This window comes from Euphorbia lathyris, chromosome 4 (assembly GCF_963576675.1).
Source record: "Euphorbia lathyris chromosome 4, ddEupLath1.1, whole genome shotgun sequence".
Lineage (NCBI taxonomy): Eukaryota > Viridiplantae > Streptophyta > Magnoliopsida > Malpighiales > Euphorbiaceae > Euphorbia > Euphorbia lathyris.
In genome coordinates, this window is record NC_088913.1 from 37,509,412 (window position 1) to 37,516,115 (window position 6,704).

Sequence of the window (6,704 nt, forward strand, 5' to 3'; positions counted from 1 at the left end):
TCTGTATCAAGAGATTAGTCAAAGTGGCGTATCTAGCTAGACTTGCAATTGATGGAAAATAGAAGAGTGATCCGACAAGTTGGGTGACTTTTTTGAACATTTATAATCATTGTATTCAGTTTGTGTGTAGTTGTTAGTTTGGATCCATGCATAGTTTTCTTTGCTTTTAGTAATTAAATAATGCATTGGATATGGTTGATGTGGGTTTGCAAGTATAAAAATGTTATATTTTTCTCTTCAAAACAGACCGGGTTCTTTGCCCCATTACCAATATTTTGTGCGACTAATAATATCACATGCCAATTGTTAAGTGAGCAATATGTGTCCACATCACCAAAAGTCAATATAAAAAATGGGGTAAAAAGTATAATTAATCTCATGAACTTTGCATGTTTTAAAAATCAAATATCATTGATTCTGTTGTAGATCCAGCCCTCATTTAACTTTTTCGACGAGTTTGGGTGGCCCGCGTTGTTAGAGCATTGACATGGATAAATAAAAAACAAGAGTTTCTTAATTAGGAAAGACAGAGAATAAAAAGCAAAAAGAAATTACACAAATTGTTTTCAATAGGTTCTTTCAATTCCTCTATGATTTTGCGATTTTCAGTATTAGAATCGCCGAATCAATCTTCTCCACTAACACCAAAATCCATTTTCAGCAAGATCTTTCAAACTCGATTTCCAGCTTGGAAGAATATACTGGAAATCGATTTCTATATTTTCTTTTTACTTCCTACTCTCTCCATTAGTCAATAAACTTATTTTTTGTTTGTCCACTTGGAAGTGAAAGCGTCCACATTAGCAGGCTTCTTTACTGGCGTTTGTTGTCCAAAATCGATGGAAAAGTTAAATAAGCGTAAGATTCATAATAAAATAAATGATTAAGGGCTCAATGTGGAAAAATAAGTAATCAGAAATTTAGTCCTTAAAACAGGCAAAGTTCGAGGGTTTAGCACATTAATAAAAATACTACATCGTCATAAAAAACACGACTTCTTTTGCGATAAAAAAATTGCATTTTTCCGCATGACTTGAAACTACATTGGTTACTTTAAATCATTCACTTTAAATTTAGACATATTAAAATACTATAGTGGAGATTAAAAACATCTTAAAATGCTAAATTTAATAAACCTAAATCTAATGATGAGATAAACACTACTACTCATTTTAATTATCTTGTGTACACTCAATCCAAACAAAATGTTACTAGGTTAACAATATAATAATATACCCCAAAACACCATAGAAAATGGAAAACAACAACAACAACAACAACAAAGCCTTCCGAAATGATTTGGGGTCGGCTAACATGAACCATCATATAAAACCGTGAAATCAAGTTGTGTCAGCGACACAAATTCGCTCCCTCCACTCCGTCCTATCCACTACCATATTTTCCTCAATTCCCAGTAAACTCATATCACTCTCGATCACCCTCCTCCAAGTTTGCTTAGGTCTTCCCCTACCCCTCACCACTACGTCCCTTTGCCACTCTTCGGTTCTCCTAACCGGCGCATCAAGCGTTCTACGTCTCACATGGCCAAACCACCTTAGTCGGTTTTCTCTCATTTTATTCTCAATAGATGTGACCCCTACTTTTGTCCTAATTATTTCATTACTCACCCGATCCTTTCTCGTATGACCACACATCCATCTCAACATACGCATCTCCGCCACCGACATCTTATGGATGTGGCAGTGTTTCACTGTCCAACACTCCGTACCATATAACAATGCTGGTCTAATTGCCGTCCGGTAGAATTTTCCCTTCAATCTATTAGGCATGCCGGGGTCACAAAGGAAACCCGTAGCACTTTTCCACTTCGACCAACCAACTTTAATCCTATGAGCAACATCTCCATCTACTTCTCCATCCGTTTGGATAATAGATCCTAAATACCGGAAGTAATCCGAGGCCTGAACTGTTGGGATTTAGTGTCCTATAGACAATTGTTCTAGGATATGAACTAAATATAAATGAAGTGTTCTTTATGTCATTTGTTTTAATAAGATATGGTTTCATAACTATATAAAGGCAACCTCTTTTAAGAACTAGATAAGTCTAATAAAAGGAAATCCCTAAGTTTGTTTAAAGTGATTATAAAGTGTTCATACAAGCATGAAGTGAGATGGAACTTTATAATAAACTAATAAACTTAAAACCACCCCAAGTTAAGTAATATGTTTAGAAATAGGATTGACATATCACTGCTGAGACTTGCATGTAACAATGTCTTCTGTCGAGACAGAGAGCTGATCTCACAAGCTTCATATATGCAGATATCTGGACAGTTGTATGGATCCGATGAAAGGGAGTTCATTAGGATTGGGGGCCCGACTTGAGATAACAGGATGGGTAGATTCATCCTTGTCACCTGTTCATCTCATTGGTATTAATAGGTATAAGTAATCCTAAGACTCAAAGAAATGTTAATTAGTGATTCTGGATTATGGAATGTGATGCTTTGATCCTGTTGTAACACGATCCATAACAGAGATGATTCTGGGGTGTGAACGGCAGACGTTGGGTATCACAGGAAGTAATTGCAGGATAGTTATACATTGGATTGAGCATTTGTCACTCCCGATAAATGGGAGATACGTCCAAGGATCGCTTGTGGAAGACTTGACTCTAAATCCTTGCAAGGTGATAGCTCAAGACTTGAAATACAGATTTCACTTAACCTATCTAATTGGAGTTAACTCGGCCTGTACAAGTAAAACGGACGTCTCGCTATATATGACTTGACATTATCCATAGTCATAAGATTCAGTTCAAGGATGTAGTTGATAAAGGATCGAATTATACTGTAACTAATACGGAAAGGTCAACGACAGAATCAACATGTCTTCTTATAGCTCTGGGGGAATGTTTCGGATTTGCTAATCACATTTCGCGTACTCATTCCGTTGTGCAAAGATTAAATATAATTCTGAGAAAATTAATTTAATAGTTGCATACGGCTAGAAGCAATAAGAACCTAATGGGTCACACATAAGACTTGGAGCCCAAAAGAGAAACAAATGTTAATTAATTGATGGAAGCCCAACTGAGTCCACTAAGGCCCAGTACATAGGGGGGCGATTTTATGTATGAAAAATACATAAATAATTAATTTGATTTTAACAATTCTAATTAGATTATGATTGTGAATTAAATTAATTAAAGGATAAATAAGTTAGGAGGTTTAATGAGATTAAATTACTTCTATTATTATCCTATAAGGTTATTATTATTATCTTTATATTTAGATATAATTATAGATAATAACTAATAAGAATTTTATTCCGAATTATATTCTTATTCAGTAATCTAATTCTATCTAACTAGGGTTTAGATACAAGAGAGTATATATACCCCCTTATATGAGAATTTTGGCCAAGCCCTAGTCTACCGAAGAGAGAGAATTTCGACCCTCTTGTTGAGGACGAGATCATTCACCGCTTCCTTCCGATTCGATCGAATTTCATCTCTTTCTCTTATTCCTTGATCTTGTGTTGATTAATTAGAGACAATCTATTCTTGATTGTTTTTACACGGTTGAGTTCTAACTTAATTTTGAATTGTGTTTTTGTCTTGTGCTCAGGAACTCGGAGTAAGAGTTGTGGGCACTTCGATTGCAACGGTAGATAGAACTTCGAAATGTATTTCCTGCTATCCCTCTTTATATGAAATAACGATTAACGGATCTTGGGTTAATGGAAAAAGGTTAAAAAATTTTATATTTCCGCTGCCAAACGTTAGCCTATTTTCCTTCAGTGGTATCAGAGCCTGTGTTAAATCCGTTATTTCATATATGAAAATTAAAAGGTTTTTTCAATCAGATTGAATAAATATTTATAGTTAGGTTAATTAACGAAACTGTTTTGATTGATTAACTCTAAAGATAAATAAGTTGTAATTAATTGTTAATTAAAATAGATTATGCATATATTCCTAATTATTTTGGTTGATCATCATTGTGACAAAATCTATTAGTTTTATAGTTAGATTGATAAAAGTTAGTTTTATTAATTCTAAAGATAAAACATAAAATCTTTGAAAGGTTTTCCTATTTTCTGAAAATCGTTTTAAAACCGTTTTAATACTGATATATATATATATATATATATATATATATATATATATATATATATAAACGGAACAGTAGTCCGGGTTGCGCCGCGAGGCAGCAACCCGAACTACTGTTCACGGTTGCTGCCTCGCGGCAGCAACCGTTTTGCGACTGGACGTCGCTGCCGTAAGGCAGCCGCGGCGCTGTTGCCAAACGGCAGCACCATGTTTAGGTCTCGGCCCCCTTTGCGGGCCCGACACGAGTAAAAGCCTATTTGTTTTAAAACCGTTTTAAAATAAAATAGTTTTAAATATATTTATATATATATGTTTCAGAAATTAATAGTTTTCTGTTTTGATTATCGAATGAAAATTTATTTAAAAGTTTGTTTTTACCTATTTGTAAATCAAAAGTATTAAATGAATTAAAATAAAAATAACCGGGATATGCATAAATAAGGTTTTGTATAGTTGTATTAATCTAATATGTAATTGATACATTTAATTAGATTTAATATAGAAGATACGAAACTGATAGAATTAAAATTGGATGAAAGTTGATTTGATAAGTTAATGCGATTAACCTAAATATTACATAAATATTTTATGTAATCAACCAATTAAATTTATTTAATTGAGTCTATGTATGTTTGGAGTTATGAACATATTTGGACCCTCTATTTAGTCTTTTGGTATTTTTGAAATAGGGCCTGCGAGTCCTGCCTATCTACTATCTATTGTAATTTCTCCTCTCATCTAATTCCCTTCAAGTTAATTGAAGTTTTCTTTAGTAGTATAGAAATTAATATGTAATTTCAAGGCGACATGGAGAAGACGGAGGACCTAAAGAGAAATATGTAATAGTTAGTATTTCCCTAGGTTTGACCTTTTATTCCGTTTCTGGCTCAACGGAATAATTTAGGTAATATGTCTATAACGCCAATGTATGTGTCTGATGTATGCTAAAGCAAATCAAGACTAGGTTAGATTATGAGACTTAAAATAAAAATCCATCACTAATTAAAAGTTAAGTAAATAAGCAAGTTATTAAAATCGGTTGCCCCTCCCTAATATTATAATTCAGCCGGCAGTATTGGGGGCCCTTGGGTTGTTGAGTAAACTCAAGCTCGGGGGTCTTATGGTAACACCTGAATTATTGAAAAATCGTTTTTCATGAATATGGGGTAATACTTAAATTAGATTATGGTAATTGGATGGGTAAACTCATGTTATCATAAACTAATGGACAATATGGTTGAGATTAATATGAATAGCATATTAGTTACTAATGTGGTTAGTAACCCAATAACCTAGGAATCACATTATTGATGTGATTGATTGCATGAATCTACCTAACAAATGAGACTAGCTTGTTGAGTAAACTCAATGTAAAATCTCAAGAGTTAGGATCCTAGCTCACTAAAGGATTTGTGAAATTCTTCGAATTAATATGGAGGGCTATTAATTTGGCAAAATAGTGAGAGCAATTTAAAATGAATTAAAAGACCTATAATTTTAGATTGATGTACTTTAAGGCAAATGAATAACATACGTTTACTCTTTCTCACTCTCAGGTTAAATTAAAACACTCCTAAAATCATGACTAAAACCAATCTGCAAAATATACTTACCGATGACAAGTTGAACGGTTCAAACTTCACCGACTGGTATCGCAACCTCAAAATCTTTTTGAAGTTCAACAAGATAGGGTATGTACTTGATACATCGATACCCCCTACCTCGGCTTGTGATGCTCCCATCGAAGAGATCAATGCTTACCTGAAGCATAAGGCTGATGACGATCACACGGGATGCATCATGCTTGCATCAATGACACCGGAATTGAAAAGGCAACATGAGAAAATGGATGCCTATTCCATGGTCGCGCACCTGAAAGAGTTGTTTGGGAATCAAAGTCGGTGCGAACGCTACAAGATAACAAAGCAGTTATATAGATGCAAGATGCAGGAGGGCACATCTGTAATGACACATTGTGTCAAGATGATTGGCCTTATTACCAAGTTTTCTAGTATTGGAGATGCGATGGATCATGAACTAAGTGTAGACTTACTTCTTCAATCCCTCCCCGAGAGTTATTCACAGTTCATCATGAACTACCAGGTGAATGTCTTGCAAACCTCTCTTGAAGAGCTTGCAAATATGCTCGAGACAGTCGAGCCCAATATGAAAGAAAACGAGGGAATACCGGCCCTTGCTATTGAAGGATCAAAGAAGAGGAAAGGGAACTCTCCCAATCCTAACTATCCTCAGAAGGGCAAGGGGGCTGTTAGGCATGAAATTGACTAAGTTTAACATAGTATTTATAAGGGAATTTGGGTGTTTTATTATGTCATTTGGTAAGAAATAAGGGCTAATTACTGTCCTTGTGCAGATAAGCAAAGAGAAATGCTAAACTCGCTGGAAACAGCTTGTTTTGCTAAAGCCAAAAGGAGTGGAGCCTTACTTGTATCTAGCGGTCAAACGTCGGATTATCCAATGACGGGCAGCGACATATCATGGTGGCAGTGGCAGAGAAAGCGGCAGAGCGGTAGGTGAAAGTGTGTGGCGATGAGATTGCCTAAAGAAGCAAGATGACTTGAAGTATCACCCCCTTGAGTGTTCAAGGGTTAATCGAAATTTAATCA